We start from the raw sequence: 16,802 nt of genomic DNA on the forward strand, positions 1-16,802 counted from the left end.
ATTTAATGTAGGGCTACCTCATTCTAATCGGAAAGTTGGGCCACAATCCGGTCGGTAATTATATTTCAAAATTCGTACAAAATCTATTATAAAACAAAAGAGTCCACTGACGACGTATTATATGTTTAAGCCGTATATAATATGTTAAGTCGAGTTCGAGTCGTGGACCCTGAAGGCAAAAGAACGGAAGGTAATTGATGCCTTTGAGATGTGGTGTTGGCGCCGAATGCTTTGCGTTTCTTGGATGGAGCACAGGACGAACCAGTCAATCATCCAGAGACTGAAGATAAAGGAACGGCTCTCGACGATATGTCTGAGAAGAATTCTGCAGTTTTTTGGACATATTGTCAGGCGTGGACCGGACAACCTGGAGAGACTAGTAGTTTTGGGTATCCTCCAGGGAAGTCGAAGCAGAGGAAGAGCGTCTGCGCGATGGAGCGACCAAGTGAAAGAGCTGACTGGGGGCACCATCCATTCTGCCCTGAGAGAAGCGGAAGATCGAGAAGGATGGAAAGTCTTGGTCACTCAAAGGATGGCGAAATTTAAATGTGGTCATGATCCTCAGCCATGAGTGCACGACCAAGAAGAGAGAAAGAGAATATGTTTAGGGAAAATCCCTTAACCAAGTTAAGGGGTTAAGTTAAGGGATCCGAAGGTTTGAGGTATCGATTGAATTATAATTCCAGTAATTATCATCATTTTATTCTTTGCGTCATGGTATACATGTTGCGTGGAAATGGTGTATTCAGATATCTCAATCTACAGTTTGTAAACGTAAAAAAAATAATACATAAGATATTTTGGATTTGTAAAACAATCTCATTGAAATTACCTAGTTTCAATTTTGAAACAATAACTAGCCATCTATTGACGAATTTTGAAAATATCTTCAATGCTAATAGATATTTATTTTGCTGATAGATAGTTAGGTGTGTAGCTTAGTGCTTAGATCCCTCATTCAGTATGCGAAAGATGTGTGCTGGAATCTCTTAGGCAATCAAAGCTTATCGTATTTTTTAATGTTTTAAGCAGTTTTATGAAAAATCTAAATACCGTTTTTAATTTTAATACCTATATGTTTATTTGAAACATATAATATATTAGTAGTCATATAAATTGAACTGGCGCTTTAATGACAAAACTTTTGTAAACATGAGTTTTTCAGAGAGTTTTTGTGGTGTTAATTTAAAATTTGGTATACGACTCTAAAATCTAGAACCCCAGAAGTTTTTCAACCACAATAACTTTATAAGATTTCTAGAAAAATCTTTTCGACCAAAATAATTCGATTATAATTCGATGAATTCTATCTTCAACATTTCGACGTTTTTTAAAAAAGATCAAGTGAAATATTATTATATATTAACTAATACGTTAAAAATATAGAAAACAAGTATGGTGAATGAAAACGTCCGTCTAAATGCACACCCACGTATTGGTTCACATCGACGTTCTGTTTGTCCTTCAGGTAAGTGGTCTAAGAAAACAGGTGGTTTGAACTGGCAGGTATCCTCTATGGCTTGATGGTGTTAAGCTTCCTGACATAAGTAGATATGTAAGTATTCATATTATATTAATATATTATTTATTTAAAAGCTTAAAACTTGTAAAGTTCAATAGGTACGTGGTATTGCAAAATTAATAGGTATAATATGTGATACCTTGTAGGTAAGGATTCCAATCCCGGGATACCAAATCTCGGGATCCTGGGATCCCGAGCTATTTTCGATAACTATAAATCCCGTGATTGTTAAACATAATCCCGAAACTTTCGGGATTGATTTTTTATCGTTTTTTATGGAAAATAAAATAAAAACGAAAATATAACAGAAAAATACTTTTAATAACAAATAGCTACATTAGAAATAAACTGAGTTTGAATGAAGTTTGATTTATACCCATGTGTAAATTGCCGATTCATTTTATTTTTTCACATAAATTAATAAAAATGAGAAATATTGGAAAAAATAATGCTTCGCACTATTAACAAAGTAATTCCACCATGATCTCATACGTTTTACGGCAGTTTCATATTTGGCTGACTAATTAGATTTATGAAGCGGAAAGGCCATAAGTACACCATGATTTGCTTTACTATTTTAAATCTCGCTAACCCATTCATTAAGTCTTCACTATCAGAAACAGCAATCTCATAATAAATTCACATTATTATTAATATTACAATATTATTTACACCATTAAACTTATGTATTTCCAAGATTGAAAGTATACAATATTAACAATAAATGTCTTAAATAGTACAAATTATACTAGATTTATTTTTGACCGATTTTCGATCAATGTTATTTGTAAATTTAAAAATTTTATATGAACAATGGAAAAAAATGCCAATCCCGGGACCAGTCTCGGGATCCCGGGATTGTCAAATTGTAATCCCGAAATTCCGGGATAAGAATTTTGGCTCGGAATTGGACTCCCTACTTGTAGGCGTGCACAACAGTTAAAATAAAATTCGTAAAAAAAACTTTTTCTTATTCACATTTTCTATAATATTTACATCGCTTTTCCATTTATTTGGCACCTGTGGCGAATCGTATTCCTTAGTATGCCACTGTATAAAGTGTATATAATAATAACATAGTAGATAATGTAATGTGAAAAGGCTTCAAGGGTACTGTCAAAATTGCTATTTTGTTTTGATCTTAACCTTAATATTGTAAACAAGTTTACGAAAATAAAAAGGAAAGGTGTTTCTCGGAATAAGAGCAATACTCAATAATATAAGTAGTGATCTAATAATGTATTACAGAAAAGGTGAATAATAGACATACTTAAATAATCTTAAATAATTTTTAATTTAAATTTTTTTTTTAAAATATAAATTTAATTTAAATTTTCTTATACCTATCATTACTTATATCAAAATTTTTCAAAAAAATATCTAGAATAATAAAAGTCTTAAGTTAGTTCATGAAATTGAAGTTAATGGACCCACCAAATGTATCTATGTAGTTATTGTAACATCCATAAAATCAATTGCACAGCTGTTTAACTGTGAATTTACAACACTGTCCTTAATTAACTTGTTTTTTCTAAGCAATTGATGGTATTATAAGAACACTATAAATTTAAAATAAGACCAGTTAAAATTAAAGGAGCACCCGATACTTGTAAAATGTACAGACTGTAATATACGGAATATAGATATGTATTACAGAATCTGTTGGATCTAGGCACATGTTCCTCTAATTAGTCGTTCAATTTTTTATGAATATTCAGTCTCCAGATCCGGAACAGCGCTCCGGATCATACAATCCCTAAAATTATCGCTCCGTCTCATGGAAAAAAAAATTGACTGTGTTTAATTTTTTTTTATAAAATACACATAAAATTGGATAAGAGTGTTAATATTTTCGATAATTAGTATCGTAAAATTTTCCATTTCGAGCGCTGATTTAGTCACTACTTTTAGAAACATATTATGTCAGTATCTCACTCGACTGAGAAATTTAGTGAGTTCTCACGATTAACAATGGGTGGATATAGGCGCGTGACCCTCTACAAACATTACCTCACCACTCCACCATCGCTATCTGATCACTTTATCTATTCGTAATGATGTATTGCAAATGCTTTATTATTGAAAAGTTTTCTTAACTTTATTTTTATAACATGAGATTTATCTCAACTTAAAAGTTTTTTGAAATATCAAGATGACACTCCACTAACAATGTCACCTTTAATCAGTGGAAGTTTCATCAATATTGATTTAGTAGTTTTATTATTATGTTTTTTTTATTATAAATCTTGAAGAAAACCTTATTCCATTGTCAAAATTATTTGGTTATAACGGAACAAACGAATAGGCATACAGCAAAAAAACAATGAAATTGTGTGCTTAGTTATCATGGAAATAGTCAAAACGATGATCAAAATGTATATTTGAGGGGGTCAGAAGCATAGGCAGCTTTCTGTAAAAAAATGACTTTTTAACCTATGAATGCAGAATCATAGAGCTAAAAATTCTGCACGTTGTAAGCTGATGTTTTACCAGCAAACTCTGCTTTTTTCAATAGAAAATCGTTTTTAAAAATTAGCTTCAGAAGCAAACCCAGCTTTCTTCACTCTTAATGTTTCGTCCCATATAAAAAGTCACGTGACAAAATGGCGGCTCAGTACATTTTTGCGGTTGTCGTGTGAGTTTTTGCTGCGGCTTATAATCGTGATTAAAAATTATGAACCTAAGTGTTAAATTACAAAATTTTGAAAGATGGAAAGTCACCCATTAGAAATAGCTTCAAATAATGCTAGGAAACGTTCAAGATGTCCAGAAAACTGGAGGAGAAATATGAGTACAATTTCGAGGTATAAGACTAATAAGACAAGCATCAAAACTTTTTTTGAACAATGTAATACTTACAATTAAATTTGACAAACAAAAAATCCTTTCATTGTAAGTAATATTATAAGGTATATCTTATAATTTGGAATAAATGACTTTATTAAATTTGTTTTTCTTTTATGTGCAGGTAAAGCTTTTTTTTATTTATTCAAGTTAAAATGTTTGTCTTTGAGTATTTTCATAAAAAAAACATGGCTGACAAGTTAAAAACTAAGAAGCAAACATAGCTTTCTTTCAAGTTGTCAAAAGCAAAGTCAGACTTCTTGATGGGTGAAAAGCAAATGCAGTCTTTTTGAAATTTATTATGCATATATCTTAGTCATGTAATAAAATTAATGAGTTCTAAAAGTTTAATTGACTTTGAAACACAATATTCTACTATAATGTATTATAGCTCACATAGATTAAATTAAATGGTAGGACTTGTTATCAGTTTTTGACGTTTTTCTCAAAACTACTCACGTGGTAGAAAGCTGCCTTTGCTTTTAGGCACCGCATTTATCTATGTTTTTAAATTATAGACACTCCAATTTTATTATTAGTATATAATATAATTTCGCACAACCCGGATAGGTGAGTAATTATTGATGGTGTCTAAGGAAGGGAATTGTGAGTGTATGCATCTTTCAGATACAGCACAACCACCAAACGATCGAACCAACACGATCAGTGCAGGATTATTCCAGATGAAAGAAGATTGTTGGCAATGCCAGTGATTTCTTTGATGACGATATTCAGTAATATGCCAGATGATTTGAAGAAATACTAATTATATAAAAAATAGTTTTGGGGTAATGTTATGTTGATTTGCACTTTAAATACATAATAATAGATACATCTGCACTTGCTTAAAGAGTTAATAATATATTGAAATACAAACCTGTATTACAACTCAATCATCATTTATAACTCATTAATACCAATACATCAATAAATAATAGTAAATTAAAACCTTCTTGATTTTCCTTGTAGTGTTTATTATCAATTTTAAAATTATTATGAATCTTCTTTTAATGTTGCAAGGTTTTATTTTACTCTGCTTAACATAATAAAAATTATGCTTACTATTATATTATCTGATATTTATTACCCAGATTGATCTATTCCCTGAACGACATGTCTATCCCATTGTAATTTCATTTATTTAGCAATCTATATCACACAGTGTTTTTGTGATATCTACGCCTTATGCACAACATTCACTTTTGCATGCCACGTTTCGTTACTCGTAATTTTTTGATTACGCCCATACGTGAGCGTTGGTAACACACAATTGATTGACCTATACTATTCGTCCCATCTATTCTATATACAAGACTGCTATAGGACGCTATCGGCGGCTATCGAGAGTAGTTTATCATATTTATATATTAAGGTATTATATTTGTTACAATAAATTAGCCGTCTAAACTGTAAAAACTGTCTATCTCGCTCTAAAAGTTAACACAGTCAAGAGAGGTGCTGTTAAAACATAGCACTTATTGTAACAATTATAATACCTCAATACATACATGAATACATACGAATACATACATACCTAAAGCGCAAAGTGTTCAACCAGTGTGTGTTTCTCGTAATCACATAATTATGCGTGTGAAACATGGACCCTAAGTAAAAGAGAAATCCAGAAACTTAGAGTAGCACAACGTGGTTAAAAAACAACAATAATTGAAAAAAAAAACAATAAAATAGAATTTTAAAAACAGAATGCATAATGCATCGCTAAAATTTCAACATCTCTAGGGAGTGCATTGACCAGCCGCACAGCCCTCGCTATTGGTGCCTGGTGAGCCTGACATGAGGAAACAGCTTTCACCCAAAATAGGTCTGCGACCACGCATGTGCGTCAAATTGACGCATTGACGGGTGCATAAAAATTAAAATTTACCATAATATCGGGATTGGAAACTATACCACGTGAGAGCAAAGAAAATTAATGCTTTGAGAGCAGAAGTGACCTACGAGCTTCAAGAGAATGAAAGGCGAACATGTCTAGAAGAAAGTTAGTCGGAAAATATTCGTTTGAAAAGCTGTCAAAAGGAAAATTGTTATAATATACATTAAAATAAAGATGTCGAAGAATTTTCTCTGAACACGCTCTAAAAAAAGCTTTCAGGAACCCTCGTAAGGACTCCAGATAATGGACCCATACTCAAGAATACTCCGTACTAATGACACGGGATGTACATAGAGTGTAAAAATTGTCTCGCTCGATTTGAGTACCATTGATGAGGATCGCTTTTGGTTCAGGAAAGCAGTGTACCATTTAAACCATTGGCTCTCTTCACCACCTTCCTCTCACCAGCGCGATCTGCTGCGTCGCCATTCTCCAGTCGCTTTTAAACCCCTCCTGCCGATCCTCCGTGGTCTCAGGACAATGATTATGATCTCAGAATAGGTTACATCAAGATTATTATACACTTTAACAACGATAAAAATACGTTATCGTCATAGATGATGGTGTTTCATGGACCCCATAAGGAGAAGCTGACAGCCTTGAGGCTCTGGCTTAAGGGGGGCCCGGCCTGGCAAATTGACAAGCCAAGTGAGATAAACACACATCACAAAATTGCACTAATAGTAAAAAAATGACGCCTACAAAACACAATTAAAAATTTAAATCGTGTGGTTGTGCCACGCGGTTTTTGATTATTGTTCAATATTCCATAACTCCATAATTCAAGTGGGTGTATTAAAAATACAAAAACAAAAAGTAAAAAAAAATACCCTAATTTTTACCTCAAACACTATTTGGACTACACAACTGTAAATAGATACACTGCCTTTAACTTTAGCGATAGGTAGGGGAGCCCGTACAAAGATTCTAGCCTGGCGGCCCGCTTCAGGATGTGGGGGCCATGATTTGTTTTCTTTGCCCTTCGCATCATAAGTTGTGGCATTTATGATAAATTGAGAATATAACATTTTTTCCACAATATTTTAATTATACTTACTTATATTATTTATTACTTTAAAAAAGCTATAAAAATAAATTGGATTTACGATTAGAATCTTTGCAAAACTTTGTTAAACTTCTTTAGCTGAAAGTATCAATGCCAAGATTTTTACCAATAACGATTTTTATGTAAAATATAAAAGCATTAAGTTATGTGATATAAACAAAATTAATTACTTACCTGTGTGTCTAGAAGGCTTCAGCAATGTTATGTCGATAAATAAATAATTAATTGATAATACGCGACCTCATTTTTAAATTATTTAAGATTTCAGGCTACGCGATTAAAAACCGCAAAACGATACTATAATTATTTTGGAATTATATATTATATATATTAATAATTATTGCAACACACAGTTATTAATTGCCAAAAGTATTATGAATCACAATAAAATGAAAGCTGAAATTAATTTCGTTACATATTGGGGTGACTAACTTCTTGGGCAAGTTTTATTTGTGTGCAAATAAACAACACAAGCACAGACCCATCAAAATTAACCGCCCCGCACCACATCCGTTCTTAATCGGGCGTATAACAGGACACTACGTTTGGGTGGAAATGAGACAACTGGGTGCCTGGACAATTGGACGCCACACGGTCGAATGAAATAAATAGACGTTCGTTACAATTTTATACAGAAAGTAGACGAGGAATTTAAATCAGTTTATATCTATTACTTGGTAGTTTTAATTCATTTTTCTCTTAACATAATATTTTTTATTGCGGATTGACAATTATCATGCCTGATACAAAAATAAAAGAACTCTGTTTTCTTAAAAAACTTTTATCGTTGGAACTTAAACATATTATGCATAATTTAATCATTATTTACGTGTGCATAATTAAATTCTTACCAAGTATTAAACAATAATAGTACCTATAATTCAGGAACGTCTATTTATTTTTGAATTACATTCGAATGCATGGCGTCCAATTGTCCCTGTGCCAAATTGTCCTGGACTCGTTTGGGTGAAGCATCATTTTTTATGACAAGGATAGTCTTAGGAGCAGTTACCCAAGACTGAGGTCACAATACACATATTATGCATTTTGACTGAATTTACATGGAATAGAAGAGCACGTTGGGGAAAAATTGAAACTAGTAATTAACAAAAGCTTATACAAAACTGCCAAATAATCTAAGTGCATTGATTTTCACGTTGGAAGTGTGATTCCAACAATTTTATAGATGCGATAAAATTGGTATTTGTGGCGACCAGGTCGGACGATCCGGTCCTATGGGATTATAGCTGGATGAACCGACATGAAAAATATATTATGTGTCAGTTATAAAATAATATTTACCTTACACAGTGTACCATAGATAGATAATATTATGAATATTTTTAATAAAATATAAAAAAAAATACAGTAGTAAGTTAGAGTTTATATAGTTATGACCGTTACAAAATAGTATTCTCACACATAAATTCTTTACAAATCAATATAAGTCCTACCTAGTGAAATGTTCACGGAATTTTCGGCCCATCTAAATATTATATATGTTTACTAGTCGCCAACATAATTGTATGGTCCATCGAGAAAAACAACGTGTATTAATTAATTGCGTTAAATTTAATTGAACGTCAATTAATTAAGTAATAAATATCAACTGTTTTCCCCTATGAGCACTTTATGGTAATTTGTAATGTGACAGAAAATATAAATTGCCGGATACAACGAAAACCTTTTACCTAAATAGCCTGACTCGAGTTGCCAATATTGTCATGAAATTGATAGGTATACCCTATTACTTTTTTCGACATCTCGACCCACGTACGAGTACATACTTGTTTCTGCATTTGTTAGTATGCCGTCATGCATCCTGATATCATAAGAGTAGATAAAGTTATATTTTATCATTTTTGAAGTTATACCTACTTATTTTGGGACATTTTGTAGAAAGTGAAATTGAGAGCTGCGCGCGCACACCGTTACGAAAGTGCGCGACAGTATGAAGTTAGCTGCGAATCAGTCAGCTGTATACAAACGCAAGTTTGATAGTTGAATTGTTCCTTCGCCTAGGCAACGAATTTATTATTGTTGGCCATTTAAAATTCCTTACATAAACAAACAATTAAACGTCAGAGTGACAGTTGTTACTTTAAAAATAAAAACAACGAGAAATAATTATAAACTTAAGTAATATAAGTTAAATTGTTTCTAAATAAACCAACGGCGCTCTAATAAGCGGCCCTGAGTGTGTAATTTAACAAAATAATTAAGAGCTAGTCGAAGAATCTAGGTTATCACAAGTTTTGATTTTGTTTTGTTACGCTAAAGAAGTATAACTTCTAACGCGCGTACATAAGTACACACAGCGCTCTTTTACATAGCATTTCTTTTATAAAATGACATGTTTTATGAAACTTAATATTAAAAAGTGGACAAGGAATGTATTAACTTGTACGTTTATTTTTGCAGTCTTTTATTCATATTGACATAATGTAGGTAGGTGGCTATAAATAAGTAGAATTTCATATTTCGTAATCAATAATTTGTTAATTTCTTGCTGTCTTCCAGTTTATATTTTGTAATAAGCTGTCAAAACAATAATCGAGAAATACTCTTTACCAAATACTAATATTTGATAAAAATATATTGTCTTACCGTTTACTTTTATAAAATTAATCTTTTATAAAAGTGTAATTTTATAAGATATAGATCATTATGCTATATATAGCAAGATATAGATCTTGGTAACAAATATATTATTATACTGCAAAAGATTTTATAAAATATTCTTCATGATAGATTTTTGTCAAAGATGTTAGTCTAATACCGGCTATCAACTATCGTATTTTGGATGTAGATCATGGCCCCCACAAGAGAGGGTCTGACAGGGCTCTAGCCTAGGGGCCCGGCGTGGCGGGTCAATCAGATATGTGAGATAAACACACACCACAAATGTGATCATTACACACTCTAATAGTAATAAAAGTCGCCTGCAGCGCTATATCGCGAAGGGGTTGTTAACATTTAAAAAATGAGGTTGTAAAATGCAATTTTTGATTATTTTGTACACCACTCAACAACTTCATAATTCAAATACCAGATGTATTAAAACTACAAAAAATCGGTAAAAATAAACCTTACTTTTACTTCTAACACAATTTTTAAAACGCTTATATTGTGCATCACATATGCTATTAAACTTAGCGATAGGTAGGGGGACCGCCAAAGATTCTGGCCGGGGGGCCCGCTTTAAGATGTGAGGGACATGATGTAGATACTCACTTATTCGGAAAGAATAAATTAATAAATACAAAATCTATCAAAACTCTCACAAATATTGGTGTTATTTTTAACATCATCACAATTTCTTGGACAGGAAGGAGGATTGGGTGATTTTAAAATTTAATTTAATTTTAAAACTTATTGGGAAATCACACAAAAGAAAATATATCACAGTTATGGGGTAAAATTACCATTTATCATATAAATATAATCAAAGTCATTATTCATTCATTCAGTAGATAATTTAAAAAAAATTGGTGTGTGTACTTATATACACGTGTTAGAAGTTATACTTCTTTGGCGTAACAAAACAAAATAAGCCGTTACCTGAGTTTATTAATATTACAGTGGATTAGGTTGATGAAAACGTACGCGATTCATCTGTGTCTCATATAGCACATGATAACTGTAATTTAATTATTGTATTGGACCAAAACTCATCATTTCCATACAGCGGTTATAATCGATTCAGAAGTGCCCATGATGAATTAATAAAAAATCAAATTTTAATACATTTTTTGAATTGTTTACCAACTTAAAATTTTAAAATTTATTCATTTATTGATATATAATTTTACCCGTAAATAAAACTTACATAAATATAGCCTCAAATTTTGATACACAATCTTTACAATGAAAAATAAATATACACCCCAATATAAATAAAGTTTTATGAATATAAATTAACAGTGTAGAAATATTGGTTATGTTTACAATACGTGCTATTTACTTGGTTGTATTGAACGACTAACTAAATGATACTATGCGCATGCGCATGTTCCCACGAGACCAAAATGAATATAATCATAATAATAAATTGTGTTGCATCAGCGCGCGCAACTTCGTCACACGCAAAAAATACACTCTGATCTATTTTTCTAAACGCGCCAAAAGAAGTATAACTTCAAAAAAACATTTGGTTCTGCTACATATAAGTTTAATTTGGTATTACATTATATCGTTTCGGTAGGTTGAAACATGGTTGCCAAAAGATACAGATATAGGTACCAAACCTGCGTTGCCTTATTGCCTGATAAGTAGGGCTTGGCAATTAGCATCCTGGGGCTTTAGATTTAATTTCCGGTGAGGTCACAATACCTTAAAGCCTTGGTGTTTCTTTGCTTGTTTAACTGCTACTAATTTACTACTAGGTACTGTATTACTATAATTGCGTCTCTTTCATGACATTTTGCGCCCGTCTATAAAGCCGTGGGTAGAGTTGGGTATTTCCCTAGAAAATCTCAATCTCAAGATTCGGGATTTCCCGAAATGATGAAATTTTGAATTCCGAAGAATTCTCGAGATAATTGATGAAATATTGATGTTGCAAAAATTGCGCTCATTTTGAGTCGACGTTGGCTTAATTGTATTAAATGCCCCGATCAGTCTTTGAAAGTTTTGTGTAAAATCGTTTTTTCAATTAATATTTGATAATAAAGAAATCCCGAATCCCGAGAAAAGATTCTCGAGATCCGGGATTTCCCAAAATGTTAAAAATTTAAATTCTTGAGATTCGGGATGGAAAATCTCAAAAAAATCTCGAGAATTCCCGTCGAGAAATTCCCGAAACCCAACTCTAGCCGCGGGTCGTGGGATCAATCACATAGCTGACAAAAATGATCTTGATTGATTGATATAGTCACGGTCAGAGTAAGATTGTATTAAGTATGATTTCATTTAATTGATAAAATGTTGGAGAATTTTGAACACGAATAGCATGTTGCCATTTCAATAATAAATTAAAATATTGTTTAGTTTAGTTTATCCACGGTGCGAGCATTTACAATTAATACAGTGCTAAAGTAACTACTAAATTAATTACGGTTAATATTATTATGTATTATTAATTTATAATTATTCAGTCTATTGTGCAGATTTCATTTACCATTGTATGTCGATTTAAATATATATATTAATTCATGGCAGGCAACATTGCAATATCACTCACAATATTGCTTAGTGCAAGAACGTAGTGGTCGCGCGGGGGCGGCGCGGCAGCGTCTTGCGAAACTCAAACGTATAACCGTGTGTAAAATGTTTGTAGACAGTGTGTTTTTTGGGGCATAATACACACGGTTATACGTTTGAGTTTCGCAAGACGCCGCCGCGTCGCGCCCGCCAAATGACTACGGACGAGCACTATGCATAGCGTACTTTTTACATAACGTTGACAGTCAATGCATCCGGCCCTAAGCGTATAAGCGCATGGTAGCATGAGAGAAAAAATTGGGAGAGGTTTTTAGTTCCTCAAATAGCCATTATGACGTGTCAATAATAGCAGTCACATTATATTGTAAGGGCCATCAGAATCAATGTTAATTAATATTAAATTGCAATAAAATTTATTTAATGTTTAGGTAATAAACATCATAATAAGTTTCCTTGGAGAAACCCACAAGTGGGTATAGTATTAATATGACAGTAAAGAAAAATTATGATTGAATAAATCTGAGTTTATATTATAAATAGGGATTGCAATACCAGTATTTCAAAGCCGGTATTCAATTATTTATCGATACCACAATACCGGTATTTTTGGTAATAAGAAAGCTTCTGCGTTCGAATATAGAAAATGAATTTAATGTTATTTTTTTATTACTTACTTACTATATTGTATAATATTAAATTTAGTCTATCAGATTAATGCCAAACAAAATCCCTCAAATATATATTATTTAATATAGAATGGCCTCGATGAATTAACATATTTCGAAAAGAAAACGGTCGTGGAAAATATTTATAATTATTCTATAACTATTGATCCAACGTTGATAAAACATCCAACAAACGTTGAATTTGAGAGAGATTTTCTTGTACCTGGACATATTATTTGTAAAAATATTAGTAGTTCTAAAATATTATGATCTATAAATATTTATAAAGGTCAATATTATAATAAATATAGGTAGTTACTTTAGGTTGCTATAAAATAGTCATTTAATAGATTTTTAGAGCTATATTTTTATTATTTTTTTTTCTCTATATGTTTTGACGAATACCGGTATTCAATAAGAAAAAACGGTATTGAAATATTCATTCGGTATTGCAATCCCTAATTATAAACGATTAAATATTTTTCATGTTTTCATGCTGTTGTCTGTCGAAGGTTTTACATAAAATTGTATAATTCTCATTGTGTTAAAGAGGCTAATGGATAAATCCCACGCCCGCAAGTGTTAAATGGTAGGGAATATCAATGACTCCGCGGCTAAGGATCTGGCAGTGATAATAACATTGTGAGAAATAAAATAACTTACCATCTTCCAGTCTTTTCTTTCTTGCTGATATTTACTAGTTTGGCCTTGCAAATTTACCAGACGTCTTACGTACTTTGCCAGCTATCGAGAACATTTTATAGTACACAATAATAAACATACATCATTTTGAAAACACTTCTGAGAAAATATATAACCAATAGAAAAAATCTTTTCGACACCCAGCAGGAATTGAAAATGCATCTCTCGGGATTCGCGCCCATGCACATCGACCACAATGCTATAAGCATCCTGTCTAATTGCGACAAATTTTAACGAATGGCTCTTACAATACTCTGTGAAGCGCTTTCCAAATTCAGTTACTATTGGCAATCGCCTTTTATATTTTAAATCAAAGTAGGTATTTAAAAAAAAATCTATTTGATATATTATATTTTCTGAGAAGTTAATTAAATTATTAGCAAGTTAAAATAAGTTACAACAAAAAATCTTGGAGTGATCCGTGACGTCGGTTAGTACTTAAATTAATTAATACCTACTTTGATTTAAAATACAACAGCCGATTTCTCTCAATCTCAATCTCAACTCAATTTGGAAAGCGCTTCTGAGAGTATTGTAAGAGCAATTAGTTTAAATTTGTTGCAATTGGTGGTGCATTGGCTAAATACTTTTATGGAAAAAAAACTATTTTTGGAATAAATAAGCCACTCACTGGAAAAATCTAATCATCCATCAAGAGGTAGAAAATGTCCAAAAGATAAACCCTGAGGTCTCTGGAACAAAATAGTCACGATATTGAGAAAAGTACATGACAACAATATAATATACATGACCGAGGAAAATGGAATCAGCTTGAAGAGGCCTTATTCCAGTAATAGATTAATCCAAGCTGTAAGTTTACTTTGTTTGGAAAGGAAGGGAAATTTAGATTAGAATATGAAAGATTGTCAATTTGGTTTAAATAGTTATTTTTAATGAAAAAAAAAATCAACACAATATGAGCAAACTTCAGAAAATAAAAAGATACCTATGGGACGGTTAACAAAGTAAGTAAATAACATAATAATGTATGTATTGCTGTATTAAATATATAATATATTTTATTTTGTACGATTTATTTGAATTCTGCTTCCAAAATGACATTGCCATGGAATATGCCAATTTTGGCTTGGTGCGCTGTATGGTGATACAATTGTTATATAATGACAATGTTAGTCTGATTTTCAATATCGCTGCATCTCAACGTGTAATTATTGTCCTCTATCTTATGTAATTCAAGTAGGGTCAAGCCTGACAGTTATTACCCCGGGATAATTCACTTTTGGAATACGACATACTAAGTAGCGTATTTATCTATCACTTTTTTTGATTTTTGAGTTAAGTGATATTTTGGAATATCACTGCAGGTTTACGTAGAGCATGGTTTCCCAAACTATGGGTCGCGAGCAAATATTGAGTGGGCCCTCGCCACTGTATACATGAATTAAAAAAAATAGAAAGTGATAAATTTGATATTTCATTCGGCTATTTATAATTCTTAAAAATTGAAATAAACTTCAGTTACGGAAAATATTGTGATAAAATATATTAATTTGAATTTACAATGCACTACAGATGGCTTTATTTGTTGCGTTGGATTTGTAACCCATTTCAAGACGACTTACCAACTAGTATGTCAACAAAAGCAAGTGAAGAACTCATTGATTTATCAGAAGATACGTCACTGAAAAATAGTTTCAATCGTAAACAGTTAACGAAATTCTGGCTCTCAGTTGCTGATAATTATCCTTGCCTGTTTGATGAAGCTATGAAAATCTTCCTCCTCTTTACTACCTCATATCTATGTGAGGTCGGATTTTCGGCTATGGTTAACATTAAAACTAAATACCGAAATAAATTGGATATATCAAACTCACTGCGATTAAAAGTAACTAAAGTTGAAGTTGATGCTAAAACTGTAATGAAGAAAAATAAGAAACAAATACATCCTTCCCATTGAAAAAACTTTGTAAGTTGTAGCAGTTTGTTGCAGGTGTAGGTATTTAAGTAATATTTTTTTTTATTTAAGTTGTGTTTCTTATTTCAACAGTCTTTCATTCATATTGGTAACACTTAAAAAAAATATTTTTTTTATTTCAATTAGATCAAATAAGACAGCATTAAGTAGTTCCACGACTCGCCACTAGGGAATCTGAGCATTGCCAATATTTATACCCTCTTTTCTCTTAGACAGCTAAGAGGTGGGTCCCAAGATTGGAAATTTTTGTTAGATGGGTCGGGGCCCAGTCAACTTTGGGAACCACTGACGAAGAGCATTGCAGCAGTCTCTACTTTGTATGACGCTATGACATTTTTATTATATTCAACAGTAGCGAAGGGTGGAGGTAGGCTGTTAAGAACCGCCATAAATAGTTCACATTACACTTTGTGAGTCATAAGTATTTTTTTATTGAACTGAGACTAAGCAACTAAACTAATAACTAAAAATCAATTAAACCCTGCCTAACCAAACTAAAATAGTTTTCGTATATTTTGGGTGATACGACAAAATTGTGCACACTTTTTCATTCATACTTATTTGTTTTCGTTGAATTAAGAATACATATATTATACATATTGCTGGTTCATTTTTTTTAAATTCATTAAGCCCTGCCTAAACCAAACTATTATAGATAACAAATGTTATTATATCTATAAAATATTCAAAGTTATGTTTGATTTAATTGCATAATTTTAGATATTTTATAGATAGATCAGTATTTTTTTTTACTATTATCTGGTTTTTGCTGGGTTTAATTGAATTTTAAAAACTAACCAACACCATCTTTAAATTGTAGTCTTAGTTCAATAAATACAAATACGTGTGACTAACAAAGTTTAATGTGCACTATTTATGGCGGATCTTAATAGTCTACTTTCACCCTTCGCCACGGAATTTATTGAGAATGTATTAAAAAGTCATACTATTTACTACTTAACTCATTTACTGCTAACACCGCGACTGGCGCGTTTGGAGTACTTGGCCAT

Source organism: Rhyacophila brunnea, unplaced genomic scaffold (genome assembly GCF_057557595.1).
Source record: "Rhyacophila brunnea isolate RB1 unplaced genomic scaffold, BYU_Rbru_1.0 scaffold_16, whole genome shotgun sequence".
NCBI lineage: Eukaryota > Metazoa > Arthropoda > Insecta > Trichoptera > Rhyacophilidae > Rhyacophila > Rhyacophila brunnea.